Below are 25,756 nucleotides of genomic sequence, written 5' to 3' on the forward strand. Positions count from 1 at the left end.
TCAGTCAATGAGATGAGATTGGAGGTGTGGGTTGTAGAGGTGCCCTGCCCTATATAAAAAAAAGACACACAAAGTCAGGTTACTGACAGAGCCTGCTCTTCTCAAGAAAGATCTGTTTATGTGCAGCATGTGTCGATCAAAACAACTTTCAGACGACATCGGAAGAAGAACTGTAGAGATGCATAAAGCTGGAAAAGGCCACAAAAGCATTTCTAAAGACCTGAGTGTTCATCAGTCCACAGTAAGAGAAATTGTCCACAAATGGAGGAAATTAAGTACTACTGCTGCTCTCCCTAGGAGTGGGCATCCTGCGAAGATCACAGCAAGAGCACAACGTGTAGTGCTGAAGGAGGTGAAAAAGAACCCAAGGGAAACAGCAAAAGACCTGCAGAAATCTCTAGAACTTGCTAAAGTCTCTGTTCGTGCGTCCACTATAAGAAAAACTCTGAACAAGAATGGTTTTCAAGGAAGGATGCCATAAAATGCTCTCAAAAACAAACATTGCTGCACATCTGATGCTTAAGATGGCGCCGGTAACTGGAGACTCTGCACGTGCTCTGCCGAGCAAACTGCCCTCTACACTATCCTATACCCGAGAAACCCTTCTAAACCTCCAATTTGCTACATCTAGCAAGATCAACAACACCCTGGTGAAGTTACTGACCCAGCTGGAGATCATCGACATGCCAGAATTGCTTCAACTCCAGACTGTACCTGAACCCGATCGTCGAGGCCTGGTCTGAGGTCCACCATGTTCCTGGAGACCCGCGGCCTGCTACCGTGTCAGAGCGCCTGGAGACATGGCCCATTCTGACCAGCACCTCTCTGAAGCAAATGACCACACAGAAGTGATGTTGGGAGACCTCAAGATACCCCAGATGCTTCCCCGGAGCAACCACCGTACAGCCTCGTTGGTGGCTGTCCACAGCTGCCGGAAGTGAGGCCTCCGCCGCCGACCTCGGAAATCGAGCCTGGGGCTTGGATGGAGCGAAGGCCTCCGCAACCGTGACACAGTTCACGGACTTGTTTCAGCCGGCAGCAAGTCCACCAACCTCAAAGAGCTGCCAACAACACACTGCATCGATGGAAATCTGAAAAGATGCACAAATTACTGAGGAAGTGTGGGAAAAGAGCTGGGCTGCTGGTCAGATTGAAGCGGGGGTGCTTTAGGATCCCTCTGTCCACCATCCTACTAGCTAATGTGCAAGCCACAGAGAACAAGGTGGATGACCTTAAAGGGAGACTCACATACTGCAGGGAGATGCAGAACTGCAGTGTATTCTGTTTCACAGAGACCTGGCTCTCCCCTGCCACCCCCAACTGTGCCATCCGACCAGAGGGATTTTCGATCCATCACGGCATCTTCGGGCAAGACGAAGGGAGTTGGTGTCTACCTACTGATCGACACTGTGTGGTGCTCGGACACAGTGGCACTGACAAGCTCCTGCAGTCCAGACCTGGAACATCTGTCGGTGAAGTGTCGTCCTTATTATCTGCCACGGGAATTCACCTCGGTCATACTGACAGCGGTCTACATTCCCCCCCAGGCGGACGTGGAGTGTGCTGTGAATACACCGTACACCAACATCAGTGAACTTGAGACCAGGTATCCAGAGGCTTTGCTCATTCCAGCCGGGGACTTTAACCAGGCCAACCTCAGAAAAGCGCTGTCAAAGTTATACCAACAAGTCTCCTGCTCCACTAGAGGCCCGAATATACTTGACCACTGCTACACAGCAGTCAAGGAAGCCTACCATTCCGACAGAGAGAGAGAGAGAGAGAGAGAGAGAGAGAGACACACACACACACACACACACACACACACACACACACACACACACACACACACACACCCCCCAAATACAAGTTTGCTGATGACAGACCGCATCTTGAGTAATGATGAGTCTGAGTACAGAGAGGAAATTAAGAACCTGGTGGCATGGTGCGAAGACAATAACCTATCCCTCAATGTCAGCAAGACGAAGGAATTGGTTGTTGACTTCAGAAGGGGTAGTGGACCGGCACGACCCCATCTACATCGGTGGTGCGCAGGTGGAACAGGTCAAAAGCTTTTAAGTTCCTCGGGGTGAATATCACAAAAGACCTGACTTGGTCGATCCAAGCAGAGTCCACTGCCAAGAAGGCCCACCAGTGCCTTTACTTCCTGAGAAAGCTGAAGAAATTTGGCCTGTCCCCTAAAACCCTCACTAATTTTTATAGGTGCACCGTAGAAAGCATTCTTCTAGGGTGCATCACAACCTGGTATGGAAGTTGTCCTGTCCAAGACCGGAAGAAGCTGCAGAAGATCGTGAACATAGCCCAGCACATCACACAAACCAATCTTCCATCCTTGGACTCACTTTACACCACACCCTGTCAGAGCAGTCAAGGACAAGACCCACCCAGCCAATACACTTTTTGACCCACTTCCCTCTGGGAGAAGGTTCAGGAGCTTGAAGATTCATACAGCCAGATTTGGGAACAGTTTCTTTCCAACTGTGATAAGACTGCTGAATGGATCCTGACCCGGATCTGGGCCGTACCTTCCAAATATCCGGACCTGACTTGCACTACCTTACTTTCCCTTTTCTATTTTCTAATTATGATTTATAATTAAAATTTTTATTATATTTACTTCGATTTGTACTTCAGGGAGCGCAAAGCGCAGAAACAAATATCACTGTGATGACTGTATAGTATCAATTGACAATAAAGTATTTGTATCTCAAGTTTGCAGAAAAAAAACACCTGGATGTTCTACTTTTTGACAAAAATGTTTGGAGGAAAACGCACACCAACACCAAAGCTTCATCCCAACTGTGAAACATGGTGGAAGGAGCATCATGGTTTGAGGCTGTTTTGCTGTCTCAGGGCCTGGACAACTTTTAATTGTTGATGGAACAATTAATTCAAAATTTTATCAAGACATTTTATTGGAGAACGTCAGGGTAGCAGTCCAACACCTGAAGCTTAATAGAAGCTGGATAACGCAACAAGACAATGATCTGAAAGACAAGAGTAAACCAACGGAATAGTTTAAAAAGAAGAAAATTCATGTTTTGGAATGGCCGAGTCAAAGCCCTGTCCTTAATCCTATAAAAATGTTGTGGAAGGACCTGAAGTAAGCAGTTCACGCAAGGAAGCCCACCAACATTGCAGAATTGAAGCAGTTTTGTATGGAGTACTGGCCTAAAATTCCCCCAAGACCATGTCCCAAGATGATTAACCGTTATCAGAAACGTTTGGTTGAAGTTATTGCTGTACGGGGGGGGGGGGGTCACACCCGTTACTAAGAGCAAAGGTTCAGATACTTTTCCCAACAAATACATGTAATATTGGATCATTTTTCTCAATAAATAAAACAAGTATTTGTGTTACTTATTTATTTAACTAGGTTCTCTTTTTCTAGTTTTAGGACTTGGGTGAAGATCTGATCACATTTTAGGTCATACTTATGCAGAAACAGAGAATTTTTTTTTTTAAAAACATGGTTCACAAACTTTCTAGCACCTCTGTGCATGGAACAACCTTCTGTGCACCTTCATTTGGCTTCCACAGGGATACATACATTGTCCTAGTGTGGTGGCACAGGATCTGTGTGAATGTGTGAATCTCCCAGTAATGCACTATAAGGACGATGTACCACTGTGGGGACCCTCTGAAGAGGAAGTTTCCAAAGCCCTTAACTGATCACATGCGATCGAGGGGATGGGAAATTAACCCAGATAAAATACGGAGACCAGCGACCACTCTTCATTTTCAGGGAATGCAATATACCAAGGGCGATAGGACAATCTTGGATAAGGTCAGAAATATGATCCTAGACACTGAAGCCGAACACTTTGGTATCCCTTTTGGGATACCGGTGGTGCCACACACCCCATTTGCCTATTCTCCTTCCACACTTGTGCACCATGACCAGAAAGAAATTTAGTTTCGTATGGAGCCCTGGGCAACTACTGCCTTTTGAGGCTGCAAGAGGCCATCGCTGCAGCCTTACTTCTCTCCTCATCGAGAAGGCCTCCCCTTTGAACAGCAAGTTCCTGTTAACGATGACATGGCCATTTGGAGCCTGTGGCAGAAGCATGGAAGAAGGAACATGGGTCCTAAAAGTCTCCTGATGCTGCCACCAGATACACTGCATTTGACAAACATGGCTGCAAGTCCCGAGTTTGCAAAAGACCACCTGGATGTTCCACAATGCTCTGGGACAACACTATGTAGACAGAGGAGAGAAAAGTTGAACTTTTCGGCACTTTGCTTTGTTTGGAGGAAAAAGGGCACTGCACACCAACACCAAAACCTCATCCCAATGCAGCTTCCTGCCTGCTGACAGAGACTGAAACACCGATGGGGGATTCTCTCATCTCCCTCCGCCCTGACCTTTCTGTTATGCGATGGGTACTCCCTGACACACTCACCCACAGAGTTCAGTTCTCGGGTGGAAGGGGTACACTTCTGAACGACCAAAGGGACAGGACAGAATTAGTAAAATACATGAACCGAGTTCCACTCGGGCTACGTCACCCATGCCTCCGGTCAAAGTCTTGCCTTCCGTGCAGGGAGTTTGCCTCGAACGGCAGGTTCACCAACGGCTCTGCGATGTGGAAGAATGGTTGTCGTTGCTGGAAGGCTGCTGCCTTTAACCCTCTCACCCAATCAGTTGTGAAGAAGGAAAGCTTTGAAGGGTTGGGTCAATATGCAGAGCTTGGAGCAGTGCACACTGTGAATATGCATGAAATCGAAGCTCATTCTTGTTGCCGTCTGGTCGCCCCGGTGGAACCGGCAGTCTGAGACTGTTATGGGGCATCCATCAGGGGAGCGGAGTTACAGAGGGATGTTTGGAGCCAATCACCACGTCACCATTACAGTTCACCACGTTGACACCCATTTGAAAGATGATTTGCCAGTGACAAGAGTTAACAACACTGCTGACAAACTCGCCCGCATTGACACCGTGACACCTAGCCCCCAGCCTCAAATACTGCTATTGCCACTTGCTCAGAAGGTCCCCGAGTCTTCTGGTCATTTGGGGGTACAGGGTGGAGTGGTCCAGGCCTTGAGGATTATTTCTTCCCACTGACTTAGCACATACAGTGGTAGGGAATTGTGCGCTACGTTTAGAAATTAAGGACCAATAGCTTTTAAAGCCACCCTTGACTGCCATTTGCCGTGGGCGTGCCCCTGCTCAGACGTGACAATTAGATCATGTTGTCCTTGTCCTTTACAGGAGCGATTCCAGTTCCCCCTCACCATGGCAGGCATCTTCTGATGGCAATTCTGACTATTAATGCTAATCAGGGTGGTAGCTTCGGGGATTAGGAAATTTTGTTTCCGTTTACGGCAATCCCCTTGAAATCCAACCCGATAATGGTTCACACTTTTACAGGTTCCAGGGTACAAGAATGGCATACAGTGGGGCTTTTATAGCTCCTATTATCCTCAGGCCAGTGGTCTCACTGAACGAATGAATGGCCTATTAAAAGAACAAATTTATTTACTTACTCATGCCCAGACCATACCTGGACAGTTACCTGTGCTTTGTATAATTTGAACAACCGCCTCTTTTTGTTAATGACAGTACAACCTATTCCTTTTGTTCCTGATGGTGTAACTGAAGATGCTGATAAAGAGCTGATTCAGTTCTGCAAGGGGAGGGAGTAAATGTCTGTGACATCCCCTCCAGAGGGCGAGATCATTTCTGACAGGCAAGGAAATGGTGCGATGACAGACCCATCCTGCGTGTATGGATAGGGGTAAACTGACGAGGGGAGAATGTAAACATTTCCAACCGTCACCCTGCTTTTGTTTTTAAAGGCTCTTGCTGGAATGTGGCTTTGCTCTGTTTTAATGCTTGTCTTGTGTTTTGTTGGATGTCAGATTTCTGCTGAGACCCGACAGGCCACTGATAACTTTGTGATTTGTGAAAATGATATTATTGTTTTGAGAAAAATGCACATTATGTGACATGCTGATTAGGGACCTATAGGCGTGAAAAAACGTTGTAAACCTAGGGTGACCGGCCTACCATGACTTTTTCCTGTGAAACCAGTGCCAAATTAGTTGTAATTTGACTCTTGCATCCCTGATCACAACGTGTGTTTGTAAATCTTACCCACTCTGTTTTAATTGTCAACAGATGTTAACACACCTTAACGATGACGACATATACTTTAATGTGAATATTGAGGTTAATAATTGAATCTGTATAAATTTCCATTTTTCCCTTCATAAAATTAGTTTTCAATCATCCAAAGGATATTAATAATACATTCATTTTAAGCAGGTGGCTTATTCAAACATTCAGAGAAGTGAAATGTGATGTAGTAAAAAATTTTGTAAAAATACTATATTAAAGTCTGAACAATTCCAAGTGACATTTTAACTCTTAATGAGCACGCAGCTTGCAAGATCTCTGTAGAAGTTAAACACTGCAGGCTTGATAAATGTTTACTCATAGCAGCTGAATTCTTACTCTATCAACCCTGAGTGATCTCCTCCCGAAATGACGACTGTTTACTCTTTTCCATAGGTGCTGCCTGGCCTGCTGAGTTCCTCCAGCATTCTGTGTGTGTTGCTCTGGATTTCCAGCACCTGCTGAATTTTTTCCTTGTTCTTACACTGTAGGTTTGCTAAACATTTGCTATTCACGGCCAGATTCTTCCTGGCCTCAGGCACCAAGTGTCACAAGAACCCAGAGACCGAAGAATTTATCTGTTTCTGTGTCTCTCTCTGTGCTTGCAGATTGAACCCCTATTTATTGAGACACCTTTCCCCCGGTTCTCGGGACTTCACCCAGACCCAGGAATCACTATCGATTAGTGCCAAGGATGGACCCAGGGTGATTTCATGAGTCGGAATTCAGAGTTCCCCCAACAACGGCGACAATCAAGCCCCACCAACGACAGCAACAAATCAGGTGGAAGCCAAGAAAAGCGAGCCCTGAAATCTTTCTAACTACATAGTATGAGGGGTGATTAAGTTTGTGGCCTAAGGTAGGAGGAGTCAATTTTAGAAAACCTGCACATTTATTTTTCAACATAGTCACCTCCTACATTTACACACTTAGTCCAGCAGTCGTGGAGCATACGGATCTTGGACCTCCAGGAAGTGTCCACAGATGGGTGATTGATAAGTTTGTGGTCTAAGGTAGAAGGAGATGAGTTACACAGCTCTCGTTACATGTACACGCAGTTCAGCTCTGAGTGATTATGCAGAAAGTTTGAATAACTCACCTCCTTCTACCTTAAGCCACAAACTTATCAATCACTACTGATGAGTTATCAACTGAAGTTATTAACTTCAAACTTTCTGCATAATCACTCAGAGCTGAACTGCATGTACATGTAACGAGCCTTCTACCTTAGGCCATGAACTTATCAATCACTCTTGGATTTAGTGTGGTTTATGATAATAAATCAGGCTTAAGCTACTTGGTTACACTTATTACTACATCTCCTGGATACTCGAATTGGTTTGGGTCCTTTAGGTCTGATCAACCCAGCCCATAACAGCATCTTGTAAGAAAAAAAAATGTGTTGGTGGTACAGTTAGTAGATCTTCTGTCCACAGAACTAAAGACCCAGTTTCAATCTTGGCTTTGGGTGCTGTCTAAGTAAATTTTGATTGTACTCCCTGGGCTTCCTCCAGGTGCTCCGGTTTCCTCCCAGAGCCCCACTGACTGAAGATACGTAGGTTAAACGAAGAACAGGAGGGTGGAGTGAGAATTAAAGAGAATACAGTGAGATTAGGATAATGGAATTTCTGAATGGACATTGAAACCATGAATACTTTTTACTTCTATTTTTGCACTTAATTAATTTACTTAAAACACAGATATACTTACTATAATTTAATTTTTTATACATATTGTATCTTGTATTGCATTGCCGCAAAGTTAACAAGTTTCATGACACACGGCAGTAATATTAAACTTGATTCGGACTTTGAAAGCTGTCAGCAGACTGAGTAGGGCAAAGAGCCTCTATGTGCAGTGCGACACCAAAAGCAAATCCTGCTATTCCATTTCTTTTTAAATCATTTTTCCTTCAGTTTGGCAATTTAAATAGACAAAGCATTAGACTAAAGAAAGAAGAAGTTACTAAACTCACTTATAAAGTCGGTAACTTATTGTCAAAATACAACTGTATACTCAGCATTCCCTGAAGACTTCTTTCTCTTTTATAATACCAGTAACGCCCAGAACTAGCACCTGTTTCTGTCACTTGAAAAGATGGCACTGTTCAACCCTGCAAGGAAGCACACACCTGCAGGGAACTTTGATTCACAACGCATTCCTGTCCAAGCTTGCTCACCAGCCCAACTTAGCGGCTGTCACTTCAGCAATGCCTTTTGGACCAGCTGCCTTACTGAAAAAAACTTCAGGGCTGGCTTTATAAAGTTTTAGTAGTCAGTCCATGCCCCTCCCTCCATGTTTTCTCTCATAGGTCCCCACCAACTATAAATCATTACTGAAGCTACATATTTACTTGTAAGTTAAACATTGATTCAAACCGTCAATGGAAAACAGACTCCAATTTAGCTCGTACTAGAAAAAAGAAACATCAACAGGAAATTCAAAGGACACAGTGTTTTTAGTGTTGGGTATATTCCAGTTAGCTATCTGTGGTGGTGCTCACAGTGGATGGAGATACACCACTCACAGGTGGGCAAGTTTTTGTCTCTGCAGTCATTAAAAACTTGACTCACTCTTAGACTTAGGATCTAGAGCACAGCAACAGGAACTACGACCTAAATGGCCCATGCAGACCAAATTCCCATCTCAGTTAGTCCCATTTTCCCAGGTTTGGGTTACGTACATCCTTCTATCCAAACCCAAGTACTTTTAAATGTTGTTTTGTGTACTTGCCTCAACCACTTAATCTGGGAGCTCATTCCCTGTAATGGGCACCCTATGGTTCAAAAACTTATTGCAGGGGAAACGATCTCCACATTAAAACACAAGAGGCTCTTCAGGAGCTGGAAATCCAGAGCAACTCACAAAGATGCTGGAGGAAATGCAAACAGGTCAGGCAGATTTAGAACCCTAGCCCATCTTTCCCTCAACTTCTCTGCAAATTAAAACTAACCATTTCCTTTCTTTACCAGTTCTGATCGAGTGTTTTGTACATAAAATGCAAACTTGATTTCTTTCTTCCACAGATGCTGCCTGGCCTGTTGAGTATTTACAACATTTTCTGATAGTGGATGGAAGAGCAATCTCTGTTGTAAAGTGCTAAGCCTAGGGGGTTAAAAGGATACTCCTTTAAATAAATCCTATTAACTGGGAAGAAGCTTCTTGTAGTTAGGAACAGACAAAATTCATTGCCTTGACTATATTAATTTTGAGGTATTTTTCAATGCTTCTTGCCTTGAACTAGAAAATTATTGGGGGTAATTACATACATAGGTTTCTAAGGTTGTCGTAGCTGGGAGTAGCAGTGGGGATAAGCTCCCACTACCTATGAAGTGCTCCAAATGGCATGCGACTCCAACAGCCTCTGACAACCAAGTCCAACTCTTGGCTTCACATGTGGCTTAGCTACTAGGCCCGGTGGAACTGTTTCTACTGACAAGAGAAGGGGCAAAGACGGACCACTGGTGCCTCAAAACCAGTTGCTTCGGGCAGGTGAGGCTCGTCAGCCTTGGACGGCAGCCGCCTAGGAGAAGGAAAACTCTGATTTTAATCCTCCGCTGCCTTGCGGCCATACCCACCCATGGGAAAGGCTTCGGAAGTAAACCCTGAGGAAGAAATCCGGAGCCGGGGTCCCCAAGGCAGTTTGATGTTGTTTACAACTTCACCGTGGCAACCTCTGCAACGACACTGGTGCCGAGCTGTATCGGCGCTTGCCCTTCCCTCGGACTACATCAGTGACGTGGAGAGGGGGAGCCCGCTGCATGGGCAACAGCCGGTTCTTCAAATCGTCCCGCCCAGGCTTGTGCCCCGGAGAGGACACAGTCCACCAGAGACACAAACCCATCATCCCCTGGGACCGACGGCTGCCTACCTCCTATGTGCATAATAACTATGTGCAAGATAGATACGGAATGCACCAGGCTAGATCTAAGTTACAGGGGCAAGATTGACCTGATTATGATATTTATTGATACGGAAGAAATCAAGAAGCTCTTTGCCCAAAAGGGAGCCGGAGACAGAAAACCTCACCACATTTAAAAAATATTTGAAAAAACCCACGAGCTGCAAGATTACTGACAAGGCACATGAAGGGTGGACTGATCCTTTCTGCTGCTGGGCACAACAAGCCGAGCTGTCGGCCCGCACTGTCATTTTCTATTGTTCTATGAAAATAACGTTCAGACGGTACTGCAGCGCGAAGCTTAGGAATGCTGGTGTCCCTTCTTAACACAGTGGTGCAGCTCAGAGTGCTGGCTCCTGGGAGCTGGGTTCAATCCTGAGCCCTGGTGTGCAGTCTGCACGCCTCTATACCAGACTCTCCGGAAACTTCCATGCTCTCCTGCATCATAAAGCCATATAGGTTAACTGGACACTGTAAATTGCCCCTTGCTTGTAAAGGGAGGTATGGATTCAATGGGGGGGAAATGCATAGGCATTAAAATGGTTTGAGCACATGCAGGGTGTGTGACACAGACGGGTGAAAGGCTTAGGGCTATTAAGTTCTCATTTCTGGGACCTTATGCGTAAAGCTTACGAAAAGGGGATGGATACAGCCCAGTCCAGCACAAGAAAATCCTTCCCAAGCTGGCTCAAGAAAGCAGCATGCATCACCGGGGATCTCCACCATCCAGGCCATGTTCTCCTCTCACTGCCACCTTCAGGGAGGAGGCAGAGCCTCAGGTCCCACACCACAAGGTTCAGGAACAGTTATTACCCTTCAACCACCAGGCCCCTGAATAACATCAACTCTGACCCGAGCCCACTAAGGACTCACTTTCAAGGATTCTACACGTTCTCAGTATTATTTATTTACTGATTTTTTAAAAATATACATTTGCACAGTCTCTGCGTGAAGCTTTTCCATCGACTCTTGCAATTCTTTGTTCCACCATGAATGCCTGCAAGAAAATGAATCTCATGGTGATGGATGTGCACTGTGATAATAAATTAACTTTGATACTTTCATCCACCGTCTCCGAGAAGCAGCCCCCACCCCTTCACGCAGCAGCAGCCTTCAGCACCCAATAGCTGGATGAATGCAGGTTGAACCCTGGGGAAATCTTGAACGCAGATGACTCCTGGCTTCAGTAGGTGAACCAGGACGAGCAAAGCATCACGTCACAGAACACAGAACAGGGTCATTCGATATCAAAGTTCAAAATGAATACTTCTCAGTCCAAGAAAGACTGAAGTTTTCAACTAATTTATTAGCAATCTCTTATCTTATTGAAAAAAAATTGGTCCCTGAAATAAGGTTTTTCCACTAATGCATGTTTCTACAAGGTCCCTGAAATGACCCTCGTTTTTTTTTCTTTGAAAAGTTGCCAAAACAAAGAGTAAATAAGATATTTAATCCACATGGATAGCTTTTTCCAGCATTCCAAAGATATTTGCTCACATAACTTCAGCTGTGAATTCAATCTCTAATGTAAACAGCCTTATAGTTTTCTAATAATTAAATTAATCTTTTGGCTGAACACCTGTCTAATACAGTCTCAGATCTCACACACTGAATCAGCCTGAGATATCCGTCCTCCAAAGCAAGCAGTAGGCCGCCTGTGGCCTAGCGAAGAGGGAACACCAAGTTAACAAGCACAGAATCCTCGAAAGGGCTGGCACTTAACGAAGAACTGTCTCCTACAATGACACTGCTTCCTCCGCCAATCCAAGGGGCCACCCACACAGCCCAGGCTTTCAGCAGGACTCATGCAAACCAAAGCTGGAGGGCTCAAGGTTAAAGGCAATTCAAGTAAAATGGAGGTAAAAATCATACCCAACAGGAATAAGCAGGGAATGCCTGATGCTTACAAATCAAGATTTGCAAGCTTCAAGCAAGGCTTGTCCCAGGAAGGTACAATCTTAGAAATAGAAAGTAATCTTTGATTGGGAGTCAAGAAAACTGCCAGTTAAATATTAGGAAGGCCAAATGTATTGTTACGACTCTTTCTCCCTGCCAGCCACAGCCTGGGGTGCAATCTTATCACCATGTGACCCTGAGGATTACAAACAAAGCAGCCCCACCCCAGTCCACTGCCCCAGCAATGGGTGTCAACACTCCTGTCTGCTACTGCAGTCGTCATCCATGCCATTCCATCTCTGGGCCTGCTTACCCAAGCCATCCTTCCCAACACTCCTGCTTCATCAGAACGCAAACAAATCACCGCACAGCAACGTACACACACACACTCACACGATGCTGGAGAAACAAGGCAGGTCAGGCGGCATCTATAGAGAGACACTTCAGGCCGAGGACAGTGACCACACGCTGACTGACCCACCAAGTTCATCCAGCAGTTAGCTTTTGCTCCAGAGCAAGAGGATTCCCAACCTGGGGTCCATGATGGTTTTGGTCCATGGCATAAAAAAGGTTGGGAACCCCTGCATAAGCATCTACAGTCTCATGTCTCAAACATCTCATTCACGGACCTAGATTGACTCCTGACTGTAAGTGCCTGGTACTTTTGCTCAGTCATGGTCCCTAAGCTACCTCCAATATCAGAATCCTTGGTGGTAAGGTCTTCAGTCATCTGGACCCCACGCTCTAAATTTCGCTCCTTAAACAATTCCCTTTTCTTTTTAAGAGGGGCACAAGAGAGTGTGGAATCTGGAGCAACAAAGGGAAAGCACAAGAGGAACTCAGCGAGTCATCAGAGAAAGAAATGGACAGCTAAGGTTTTGGGTTGAAATCGTTCATTGGGACTGGAAAGAAAGAGGAGGAACAGGTGGCGAGAAGGGGTGGGGTCGAGATTCTATGAATCCCATCACCTGGATTCACCAACCACCTGCCAGCCCCTGGCCCACACCTTCCTCCACCTTTATAAATTGGCTAACTCCCCACCTTCCAATCCCAATGGATGAACTCAACCCAAAACATTAACTGTCCATTTTCCTCTACACATGCTGCCTGAATCCAGCACTTTCTGTGTTGCTCCTTTTCTCTTTAAGACTCTAAAATACCACCCGTTTTTCCAGGCTATTGATCATCTATCCCAAACTTTCCTGTTCTATTTCAGAAATCTTGTTTCATAAGTTCATGTGGTCTGTTCTATGTTATTCCATAAATTAATGTTTCCTGATTGCAAGGAGCAATTACACAAACCTAACCTTGTAGTCCCTGGAATTTAGAAAATTAAAGAAACAAATATCAGATATGAACTGAATAGAGGGAACTGATAAAGGAGAGAAGGGCCCACCAGGTCTTCAGTCACCAATATCCTTCTCTGAGGATTGTCACCTTGTCGTGGCGGAGAGGCTTGTGAGTTCCTGAGATGCCAAGAGCGATGCTGTCTGGAGCTCAGCCTCCTGACAAGGTCACCCATGGCGGCAAGTTCCAGACAAAGAGCCATCCAAACAACGGCGCAGCTGGCAGAAGACGATGACACATCTGAATGGCAGTAAAGACGGAGGAAGGCCCAGTCAATTTGTATTCCATGTCCATGACCTCAATCCGTCAGGGACTGTGTGGTGGCCGGCAATGCATCTGCCTCCCCCATTAGATAAAGTCACACACATGCATTCCCAATAAGAAATTAACCCTTTAGGACAGGGGTTCCTAACCTGGCATCCACGGACCCCTTGCTTAATGATATTGGTTCATGCCATAAAAAAGTTTGGAAACCCCTGCTTTAGGAGAACATCATGTGTGACAAACAATTGCACTAGTCAACTATATTAATTACTCAGACTAGCAGCTAAGATGGGAGACCTTCACACTCTCCTCTGCTGTCTGCTACTGAAGCTTAGACAATTGGTTTTTAAATTGGAGACCAATAGACACCCACTGAGCAAAAGGTTTTGAGATACAACATTGAACAGGCCCTTCAAGCTGCAATCCCACTGATTTAACTCTTGCGTAGTCACGGGACAGTTTACAATGACCAAACCACCTACCAACCAGCAAGTCCTCGGACTGCGAGAGAAACCCTGAATCCACGCAGTCACGGGTTCAACGCACAAACGTCTCACAGACAGCAGCCAGAAATGAGCCCAGGTAGCTGGTACTGTAAAGTCTCGTGCTGACCACTGCGCTACCACGTTGCAGTGCAAGACATTCTCAAGCAGGCGGAGGAAGAGCACGTTAAAACGGATTGATTGTGGCATGCGGATATACGGATTAAATTTGGCAGCACTGGTGCCTATGGCTACAGAGAATTTAACTGGACTTAAAGAGCACAAAAATAAAAATGTAACCTAATTTTACACAAGACATTACTTTAAGCATGTTGCAGAATTCTGTTGGGCACCCCTTTATAAAGATACAAAAGCAGTGGAAAAAAAACCTCATAAATTGAAGCTGCTCATCGGATATCTGTGGCATAGGAATTGGGTGGGGGAGGGAAGTGGTAGGTGGCTTCAGTTGTATAAAGAGATTTTAAGTGATAAAAGTCTCGAGTAGTATTTCAAAAATTGAAGGGATATATTATACGATTTTTCACAATTATGAGCAGTTAAAACAAGGCAAGTTGTTGCCTTAGTGGGACATCACTGAAATAGTTCAAAGTTAAGATGAGTACAACAGTAAGTTGATACTTCCCAGCAACAAACCTGTCCGAAAAAATTCTTTTCAGGAAGTTAGACTAATAAAATAAAATTGAAGAATGGGGGCCACTATGTTAATCCAGTGGGCTGATTGATAAATATACCAGTACCGACTTGAGGCAGAACATGTGGTAAAGCAGGCAATGATTCAGATTGGTACTACTGGGAAGTACAATTAATATTTTGCAAATTCCAGGGAAACAGAAGGTCACAGATATTTTTATCTTCATGGAAACCTGGCTCAACTTTTGCTTAAGATGTCACTATGAAGGTTTATTACGCTGGCTGGTATCTTTTAGCTTATTGCTCTTCTGGTTCAAAGCAACCAGTCCCAAACCTACTGCCCCCTTCTGTCATTTCCTCTGCTTGAAATATTTGTGCAATCTTTCCTTCACAGATGGAACAGCTTTTTTTCTTCACTACCACTTTATTCCCCCCCTACTTCACTCTCATCTGGCTTTACCCATCACTTCTCAGCCTGCATCCTCCCCCCCCCCCCCCACACCATCTTATTGTGGCCTCTTTCCCCCTTCCTTTCCAGTCCTGAAGGGTCTCTGCCTGAAACTTCAATTGGTTATTCCTCTCCACAGATGCCAACTGACTGCGTTTTGTATGTGTTGCACTTCAAGAGAGCCGGCCAATGGTGTAGTGGACTTCGAGGCGAGTGGTCCCAGGTTCGAATCCGGCCAGCTCCTAGCACACTTCCCTTCCGTGCTGGGTTAATTGTCGAGCTAGCAACTTGGCCTCATAAAAAAAAACACACACAAATGCTGAAGGGACAACAAGGTTGCTGCCCGAATGTGCCACTAGGCGTGGACAGAAACAACAAGAGCTTGATGAGCTGTGCAGATATGGTGTGGCCTGAATTCTTCAAGTCAAGTCTCACCAATTCTCAGCCAGATGGAATAATAGGAATTTTTAAAACCTGGAACAAGAAAGCCACTCTGCTGCCAGTTAAAGGTAATAGATGTACATTGGATTCAGGTTAATTGGGACACATCAGGACCAGTAAGTTTTCACTCAATTAAGCAGCTGCCCCAATCAGACAGTTCATGAAAATAGTTAAAAAGACAAACTATTTAACTGAGATACAAATTATGTATTTAAATGAAATACAGAACAAATTAGAACACTACCATTGCTACTAAAATACAAAAGAAATGTGTATTCTGTGTTCGTTTGATTGTAATTGAACAAAATCAGCAGAGACACCTTGTGCAGACTGTCTTCATACAATACTTTTGATGATTACATCCTCCAACTCTTCAGTTTTATTGTAAGATTCAAGATGATTGTCAATACCTTCAAATTCTTCATAGGTCCGAATTTGTTGAAGTAGCGAAATCGTTCCATTTTCACTCTGGGCCGTTTCAGGCATCTCCGAGCCGCAACACTTGAAACCACAGTGAGCAAAACGGTTCTGAATTGTCTTCCTGCTTATTTCTCATCAACTATTGGTGGCAAAAAAAACCACTCCTTTTTTTTTAAAACTACAAATACTCACAATTGATGTTACTTAAAAACTGTTTACTCTAAACATGGCGTAGTATCTCATCACAAAGAAGAGAAAATCTGCAGATGCTGGAAATCCGAGCAACACACACAGAGTGCTGGAGGAACTCAGCAGGCCAGGCAGCGTCTAGGAAGAGTACAGTCGACGTTTTGGACTGAAACATTGACCGTACTCTTTTCCTAGATGCTGACTTCCTCCAGCATTTTCCGTGTGTTACACAGTTCGGTGTCTAACAGACATGCAAGTGCACAGGACTGAGACCAGTTGGAAACCACTAAGCCACCCCCTCCTGTCCCAATTAAGCCGCAAAGTGTCCCAAATAAACAACTCCAACTTCTTTTTCTTGCTTCTCCCCCCTTCCTTTCCAGTCCTGATGAAGGGTCTCCGTCCGAAAAATTGACTGTTTATTCATTTCCATAGATGCTGTATGACCTGCTGAGTTCCTCCAGCCATTTTTGTGACCTGCACTTGAAGGGAACCCCAGGCACCTTCTCCATTAGTTGTTGTTGTTTAAGAGTTGTAGCAAGTAAGCGGCTGCCCCAGTTAACCAGAATCCCCTGCACAACATGCAAGAAAAGGAATGCCAGATATGGCACCTCACTGTCTCTTCCCTCCCCAGCCTTTGCGGTCAAATACCCTGCAATCGCACATTGCTTAAATTCATACACCAGAGAAAACTACGACAGATATAGGCTGTGTATCACATTGAAGAACACAAGAACATGTTGTTCCCTGAACGCTTTGAACAAAACAACGGAGCCTTTTATTAGAAAACCTTCTAAATAATATACAAACAAATGAATGATGGCAAGGCAGGGAAGGCAAAGCAGAGAAAAGTAATCACCAGTCCATCATTGCCCTTTCCGTTTCTCAGGAAGATGCTTTAAAGCCAGCTGCGAGGTATGGTCAATTAATATCCTGGCAACTGCAGCAACCAACCGCCTCATAAACAACGAGGTCAGCCTTTCGCAACCTTGGCTAAAAAGGACACATTTCTGCACCAAAGGTTCGAGTGCACCGGTGACCATTGTGGGCACAGGCTCTCCCCTGAACAGGTATTGTACATTTCCCACTGAGAGGAGTACTGCCGGGCAGAGGCCGAAGGTCCACTGGGTTCAGGATCAAATCCAAGTGGTAGGTGGGGTGCAGTTTGAGCTGGATGGAAATCTGAGGGGTTGGCAGGACAGCTGGGATATTGAAGATTAAGGGTTAAGCAAGCGACTTGCCTAATAAAAGGCCCCTATCCCTCATTCCCTTTCTCCTCTAGTCCACTCTCCTCTCCTATCAGATTCCTTCTTCTTCAGCCCTTTATCTTTTCCACTTACCACCTCCCAGCTTCTCAAGTCAAGTCACTTTTATTGTCATTTCAACCATAACTGCTGGTACAGTACATAGTAAAAATGAGACATTTTTCAGGACCATGGTGTCACATGACACAGTACAAAAACTAGACTGACCACATAAAAAACAACACAGAAAAAAACCACACTAAACGACAGACCTACCCAGGACTGCATAAAGCACACAAAACAGTGCAGGCATTACAATAAATAATAAACAAGACAATAGGGCAGTAAGGTGTCAGTCCAGGCTCTGGGTATTGAGGACTCTGATGGCTTGGGAGAAGAAACCGTTACATAGTCTGGTCGTGAGAGCCCGAATACTTTGGTGCCTTTTCCCAGACGGCAGGAGGGAGAAGAGTTTGTATGAGGGGTGCGTCTCACTTCATCCCCCTTCCCCCTTCATGTGGCTTCAGCTATCACCTGCCAGCTTGTATCCTTTCCCTCTGACACCCCACCACCTGCTAATTCTGGCTCCTTCTCCCTCAGTTTCCAGTTCTGATGAAGGCCCTCGGCCTGAAACGTCAACTGTTTATTCACTTCCACAGATGCTGCCTGTCCTGCTGAGTTCCTCCAGCATCTTGTGCGTGCTGCCCTATCAAGCATTAGGTTCAGAACTTCTCACTCCCTGGGTTGTCTTCAGTGTGCCGTGGTTGTCACTCCTGAGGAAACAGTTTTGAGGCCCTGCAAAAGCTCCCGAAAAGCAGCAAGGAGCGAGGGATTGGTATCACCCTACAATCCTCACTGAAGGAACTGAATCTGTACGGTAATACTAGTTGCTAATGTAACACCAGAACCTCTAGCATCCAGACTGCCAAGAAGCAAGGTTCAAAAGTGGTACCAAATCTTTTCAGAATATTCTAGAACGTCCTCCAGGAAATTAATGTGGAAACTCGATTAGAGGAGGACAATTGCCCCATTTGGTAGGTTGAGAAACTCACAAATTATCCGCCCATCAGTGAGTCGTGTACACTCACAATGTTCAGTAGGAAAAAGGGAATGATTGGACTGGATGAGAAGACCGTGTATCCTCACTATTCTGTGCTCTGACTCAGTGGTTCTCGGTACATCACCACCATGGCTGAGAGAAGATCACAGCTGGGAGTTTAACATCCGAGGATGCACATTTTATCAAAGGACAGGCAGGTAGGCAGAGGGATGGAGTGGCTCTGTTGGTAAACAATGAAATCAAATCCTTCGAAAGACGTGACAAAGGATCGGACGGTGTAGAGTCATTGTGGGTAGAACTTTTCTTAAATATGCAAGACCCTGATGGGAATTATTTGCAGGCCTCCGAACAGTAGCCAGGATGTGGGCATCAAATTACAACGCGATATAGAAAAGGCACTCACAAAGGGCATGTGCTTTTGTAGCAGGAATAAAGGCATAGGCTATTTTCAAAATTCAAAAATCAGAGGTTCACAGGGACTTCAGGATCCCCCAAGGTTAACCCGCAGGTTGGGGTGGTGGTAATGGAAGGCAAATGCAGTGTTAGCATTCCTGTTTAAGAGGACTAGAAAATTAAAGCAAGGGTGTGAAGCTGAGGGCTTACAAGGCAAGGACTGTGAGCAGTTTTTTTTTAACCAGTTATCTAGGAAAGGATGTGCTGACATTGGAGAGGGTTCAGAGGAAGTGCACAGGAATGAGCCTGGCAATGAAAGGGTTAATGCTGGGGAGTATTTGATTGCTATGGGCTTGTGCTTACCGGAGTTTAGAAGATTAAGGGGTATATCTCATTGAATACCATCGAATATTGAAAGGCCCAGATAGAGTGGATCTGGACAAGAAACTCCCTATCGTGGGGAAGTCTCAATCCAGAGGGTACAGTTTCAAAATAGAGGGATGTCCATTAGAACAGAGATGAGGAGCAATTTCTTTAACTCAAATACATTAGAGAGTGGTGAATCCGGAATTCATTGCCACAGGACAAGTCAGTGAGTATATTTAAAGTGGAATTTGATAGGTTTTTGATTAGCCAGGGCATCAAAGCAGGAGTACAGGATTGGAAGGCATAAATCAGCTATGATAGAATGGTGGAGAAAACTCAATAGGCCAAATGGTGTAATTTTGCCCCCAAGTCTTATCACTGGAGGAATTTCAGCAAGGTGAAGCTTAAAATTAAACCACTCTCCAAAAAGCTCCTGGTTTAGGGTGTATCAAGGACTCTGAAGAAACCTTTCAGTCCATATCACATACTTCTGCTAGCACCAAAACTCAGACAGAACAACTGCAAGAGTCACAGGAGGATTGCAGGAGATTAAAAAGCTGAAAACTTAGGCAGATCCTGGTAAAGTACAACTGAAAAAAAATCTGGAGTACTGCATACACCAGTTGTGGTCACCCCATTATAAGGACATTGGGGCTTTGGAGAGGGGGCAGAAGAGGTTACCAGGATGCTGCCTGGTTCAGAGGGCATGTGCTATCATGAGAGGCTGGATACACCTGGGCTGTTTTCTCTGGAGCGGTGGAGGCTGAGGGGAGATCTGATAGAGGTTCATGAGAGGAACAGATAGAGTAGACAGGGTTTCCTAAGGTTGAAATGTCTAATCCCAGAGGCCATGCATTGAAGGTGAGAGGGTTAGGCTCAAGGGATGTGAGAGTGGACGATGCCTGAAACGCACAGCCTGGTACGACGGTAGAGGCAAATACAATGAGACATTTGGATAGGCACACGGATGAAAGGAAGATGGAGGGATATGAACATTGGGTAGGTAGGACGGACGAGCACTTGGCTGTATTTGATTTGCTTTTTAGCTGATCCAGGAAAACATGGTGGGCCGAATGGCCTCTTCCTGTGCGGTACTCTTCTATTAATAAAAGGGAGAAAGCAACTAGCAAATCAGATTGCTACTGCTCCTTGCACTGCAGCACCCCACACCCCCACTACAGTCCGCCTGTCAGCTGTTTCCCCCAATCACTCAGAGAATGTTTCAGAGGAGAAAGACCAGACTATTCAACCACCTCGCACAGAGCCAGCATGCTTTCCATGCGTGCATGCTTCTGATCCACTATTCAAACCAAACTCTTGTAAACAAGCCAAAATTAACATTCAACCAGTTACTTCTCGTGCACACACTCAAGCCCATGAACTCACTTTCAAGGAGTCATGTTCTCGGTATTGTTTGTTTACCTTGCTTATTTTGTACTTGCAGTTTCTTCTCTTTTACACACTGACTGCTCGTCAGTCTTTGTGTGTATTTTTTCCCCATTGATCCTACTGTATTTCTTTCTTCTACTGAGAAGGCCCTCAAAAATATTAATCTCAAGGTAATATATAGTGACATATACGTACTTTAAAATAAACTTACTTTGAAAATAGTAGCAACTTCTAGAGACTTTTAGACGGCTTGCAAGTAAAGCTTTGCGCATTGAAAGACCAGCCGAAAATTTACCTAAAGGTGATGCAATTCAGCAGGTATTAAATTAGTGGCTTTCTTAGGCAACTCTCTTCTGTAAGGATGGGGGGAAAATGAGAAGGGAGGGAAAAAGATTTCATCCCTGGAAACTATAAAATTCAAGGTTTCTGGAAATCAGACGTCTGTGCCAAAGAACGTGCTGTTTAACTTCATCATTCTGAAACAGTAGATGAAGGTCCTGTCTGGATTTGTATCTGAAAGTAGACAGAGTCTGGATCAGATCATCACTAAACGGCCCAGTAAAATTCAGCAGAAAAGCAACTCTGTGGGCTGCAACGTCATATCAGCAAGCTTGCTGTTGGTTGGTCTCACTCTGGAAGGGGCAACACCTCCCTGTGAGAGAGAATGCCTGTGGGATGTCAGGTGAACAAAGGTTTTTGTTGGACTGAAGGTCATGGTCTCTCTTTGGGGGGCTTGCTGTTGGTTGCTTGGGGGGTGGTGGGTGCTGATACTTCCCACTAGAACAAGTGTTGGAAATGGGAGGGGTGGTGCTTTGCTGCTGCTTGTGTATGGGAGGGGAGCTTTCGGGGGGGGGGGGGGGGGTCTAATGTTTTTTTCCTGTCGTTCATTCTTCAGGATTTTCTTCCATAGACGTCTGAGAAGAGTAAGAACTTCAGGTCGTATACTAATATTAAATGGAACCGGCGTCACAGAACTTTTATAAAACTCCTCTATTATAAAATGCTCCGAAAATCGTCGACTAGCAAAAGTCAAATAACAGATCCAGAAATATACAGTAACCAATGAGATCCAAGGTCTACACCTCCCCCAAAGCGGATATTGGAAAGTACACTTCACACTGTATCCAAGTTACCATGATTAAAAGGATACTTTAATGTTTGACCGAACACTCCTCCAATAATAGCTTCTTGCTTAACTGAGCCTGTACTGGTCAGCAAGCACAAAGAAGCTGAAATTAGTGACGATGCCAGGACTTGATAACATACTTTAGATTTTCTCAGGCAACATAATCCAAAAACTGGGAGTAGCACAACATGCCAGAGTTGGATTGAATGTGAAAATAAGAAAGGGATACAATGGACTATTAGTCAAAAGTTAGAGGTTCAAATCTCAGCATAGCAAATGAGAAAAACAAATTCAATAAATCCAGTAAGTTGGGGGTTAACAGGGGGAGGGAAATGATCGTGAAAACTGCCAGATTGCTACATTAAAAAAATATTTTCAGTAACGCTCTTCATTAATTTTCATTATTCATTGTCATAGTTTTTTGTTGATTTTGTTGCCCCTTGTCCGGTGAATGCCAGCAAGAAAAGGAATCTCAGGGTGGTGTATGGTGACGTATGTACTTCAATAATAAATTTAGTTTAAACATTACTTACCTTGCCCCCATCCCTATATAAAGCACAACCAACTCTAGTTTTATTTCATCCTGTGTCAACCCACTCCCTGCGTGCTCTCTTAGCCACCTTCTCCGTGAGCTCCCTGAGAAAGCCCAGACAACTGCTACCGATTTGACTTCACTTCTGAGGCAACTACGATCCAATCCCGGTGGATTCCTATTCCAGGCTCTGATCACCAGGGGCTTAAATGTAAAGCTGAAGCAAATAGGGAGCAGTGTTAAGTCAGAGCCCGTTCCACCGAGAGTATTTAAGTGACATCTTGCAATCTTGCCTGGTAGCTCAATGGACACGTGCACTGGAAACCAGTAGCAGGCCTGGGTTCAATCACTGCATGTGCCAATTTTGGATTTCAGCAATAGCCTTAACTCTTGATTATTTATTGTTAACTAGTGCCATGTAATCCCACCTTTCTGTAGAGGCACTGTCCATTGTTCATCTTTACCCCCCCCCCTTCATTTTCCTGTTCTTCTCCACTCACTTGCTCACCCTCTCCCCCCACCACATCATACCCACACCACACAAAATGGACTTTTGCACAAATATCTATCCTTGATCCAGAGGTTTGTGAAGCAAGAGCTGGGGGCTTATGATCCAAGGACTTGCTAAAGCAGCTAAAATCAGTCCTACATTCACTGAGGTTCCCCCCAGACTTCTCCAGCTATTAAACAACACATGCTATTAAAATATTAAGAGCAAACATTTCTGAGAGCAAACACAAGAGATTCTGCAGGTGCTGGAAATGCGGACCAACACACACACTATTCTGCAGGAACTCAGTAGCTCAGAGAAGAATAAAGAGTATTGGACTGAGACCCTGCTGAGATCTTGATGCTTCTCCATAGATGCTGCCTGGCCTGCTGAGTTCCTCCGGCATTTTGTGCGTGTTGCTCGGATTTCCAGCACCTGCAGATCTCCTCGTTTGAGAATAAAGAGCTGACAAATTGGGCCGAGAACCTGACAAGATCTCGGTTCTTCTCCATAGATGCGGCCTGGCCTGCTGAGTTCCTCCATCATTTTGTGTGCTTTTCTGCAGGCCCAGATGTGCAGAGGTCACCAAATAATGGCAGAGACCAACTGAGCAAGCTGGCAATATGTCTTAGCCGAAGGGCTTGAGCTGCCATGCTGTAAACAACAAGCTCAGCCCAGGACGAAACCACAAAAGAACTGTTCATAACCGCTTGTTTATTGGTCCAGAGTCTCCGGTTTCATTGTCACTAAAATCAGCAGAAACTGAGGTCCCATCTGATTAGTGGAATTGCACACTGATCTAACCACAGTACAGCTGACAGGAACAAAATTTTTTTGTTGGCATCAAGCAGTAAAGCAGCAGTTTCCCACAAAATAACGAAAACGTGGAAAATCCCTTAACTTGGAACGCGCAAAACATGAAGCGATTGTTTCTTAAAGACCCAGCAGTAGGAAAGCAGACTACTGGAGCTCTGGCTGACACTTGTATCGACACTACAACGAAGCAGGAAAAAGGCTGGAAAAATCCCCAGCAAGTCAGTCAGCAACCGTGTGGAGAAAAGGTAACATTTCGGGACTGGGGCGCCACTTGACAACTAATGAAGTGTAACAAACCAGTCCAGGTAGCAGAAAAGGTGAGGGAGGGCAATGGATGAGGCGCAAGGAATTTCAGATGAGGGGGTCTCAGCCCAAAATGCCCACTGTCCATTTCTCTCTGCAGATGCTGCCTGCTCTGCTAATCTCCAGGAGTTTGTTCTTATTTTATTCCAGAATTCAGTATCTGCAGTCTCCCATCTCCGTGGGGGACCTCTCTGATTGGACGACATAATGTGGCTCTAAAAGTTCTTTGTGCAGTGAACTGCTAGTATCTGTTCTGCTACCCAGACTGACTGATTTTTCTCTCTCTCTCTCTCTCTCTCTCTCTCATCATCAGTTCTGTCAAAGGATTCCAGAATGGAACCTCCCCAATGTCCCAGCCAATGTTCACACAATAGTCCATAATGGCGCTCTCCACCAAGGCCTCTCCATATTTCTGTCTTTTGGAATCCCAGGTCTCCACTAAACGATTTTCCAATGGGACAGCCACGTCCATGACAATTGCCGCCCGACCATGCTTGACAATTAGATTGGGCTTACAAAATGTCCCAGCAGTGGGGATCCTGGGTTCTTCAAGCACCTCGAAGCCACCATGTCGCACGGATTTTGCCAGAAAGCAGGCCACCCGATTGTTGGTTTATTCAACCAACACACACAAAATGCTGGTGGAACGCAGCAGGCCAGGCAGCATCTATAGGGAGAAGCGCTGTCAACGTTTCGGGCTGAGCCCCTTCGTCAGGACTAACTGAAAGGAGAGATACTAAGAGATTTGAAAGTAGTGGGGGAGGGGGAAATGCAAAATGATAGGAGAAGACCGGAGGGGGTGGGATGATGCTAAGAGCTGGAAAGGTGATTGGCAAAAGTGATATAGAGCCGGAGAAGGGAAAAGATCATGGGACAGGAGGCCTCGGGAGAAAGAAAGGTGGAGAGGAGCACCAGAGGGAGATAGAGAACAGGCAGAATGATGGGCAGAGAGAGAGAAAAAAAAACAAACAACTAAATATGTCAGGGATGGGGCAAGAAGGGGAGGAGGGGCATTAACAGAAGTTAGAGAAGTCAATGTTCATGCCATCAGGTTGGAGGCTACCCAGCTGGTATATATGGTGTTGTTCCTCCAACCTGAGTGTGGATTCATTTTGACAGTAGAGGAGGCCATGGATAGACATTTCAGAATGGGAATGGGATGTGGAATTAAAATGCGTGGCCACTGGGAGATCCTGCTTTCTCTGGCGGACTGAGCGTAGGTGTTCAGCGAAAAGGTCTCCCAGTCTGCGTCGGGTCTCACCAATATATAAAAGGCCACACCGGGAGCATCGGACACAGTATACCACACCAGCCGACTCACAGGTGAAGTGTCGCCTCACCTGGAAGGACTGTCTGGGGCCCTGAATGGTGGTGAGGGAGGAAGTGTAAGGGCAGGTGTAGCACTTGTTCCATTTACAAGGATAAGTGCCAGGAGGGAGATCGGTGGGAAGGGATGGGGGGGGGGGGGAAATGAGTGGACAAGGAAGTCGCGTAGGGAGCGAACCCTGCAGAAAGCAGAAAGAGGGGACATTTACTGTTTGTTTTACATGTTGTTGCCCAATCTGCTGAGTTTTCCAGCAGTTTTCTCTTTATTTCAGATTTCCAGCATTTGTGGCATTTTTTAAATATATATTAATTTACCTGTGTCCTCATGTCTTGCTGACCCCATTACTGTCAAAGCAAATGCCCATCTTCTCACTCAAGTGCCACTGAGGTCTCAACCCTCCCAGTCCCCAGAACCTTCTCAGTCAAGTTCTCAGCTCCTCCGTTTCTAGGAAGATTGCAGAGAACATGTGGTGAACAAGGCCTTAGCAGACACACACAAGATGCTGGAGGAACTCAGCAGGCCAAGCAGCGTCTATGCA

The 25,756-nt window shown here is 45.2% G+C and overlaps 1 protein-coding gene across 5 annotated transcripts in view; it reads right to left on the reverse strand.

Annotated features, from left to right (window-relative positions):
• Nucleotides 1–25,756, reverse strand: part of LOC132406161 (protein ENL-like) — a 110,738-nt gene that overhangs the window by 79,718 nt on the left and 5,264 nt on the right. The window contains exon 1 of one of the 5 annotated variants that reach the window (XM_059991439.1): nt 8,268–8,386. The exons of 2 other annotated variants lie outside the window; for them this stretch is intronic. The gene's annotated coding sequence lies outside the window, so the exon portion shown is untranslated. Of the gene's footprint in view, nt 1–8,111; nt 8,387–25,756 lie in introns of those variants that run through there. 2 more of the 5 variants (XM_059991441.1, XM_059991440.1) reach the window with 2 other exon arrangements.

The sequence above is a fragment of the Hypanus sabinus genome, chromosome 16 (genome assembly GCF_030144855.1).
Source record: "Hypanus sabinus isolate sHypSab1 chromosome 16, sHypSab1.hap1, whole genome shotgun sequence".
NCBI lineage: Eukaryota > Metazoa > Chordata > Chondrichthyes > Myliobatiformes > Dasyatidae > Hypanus > Hypanus sabinus.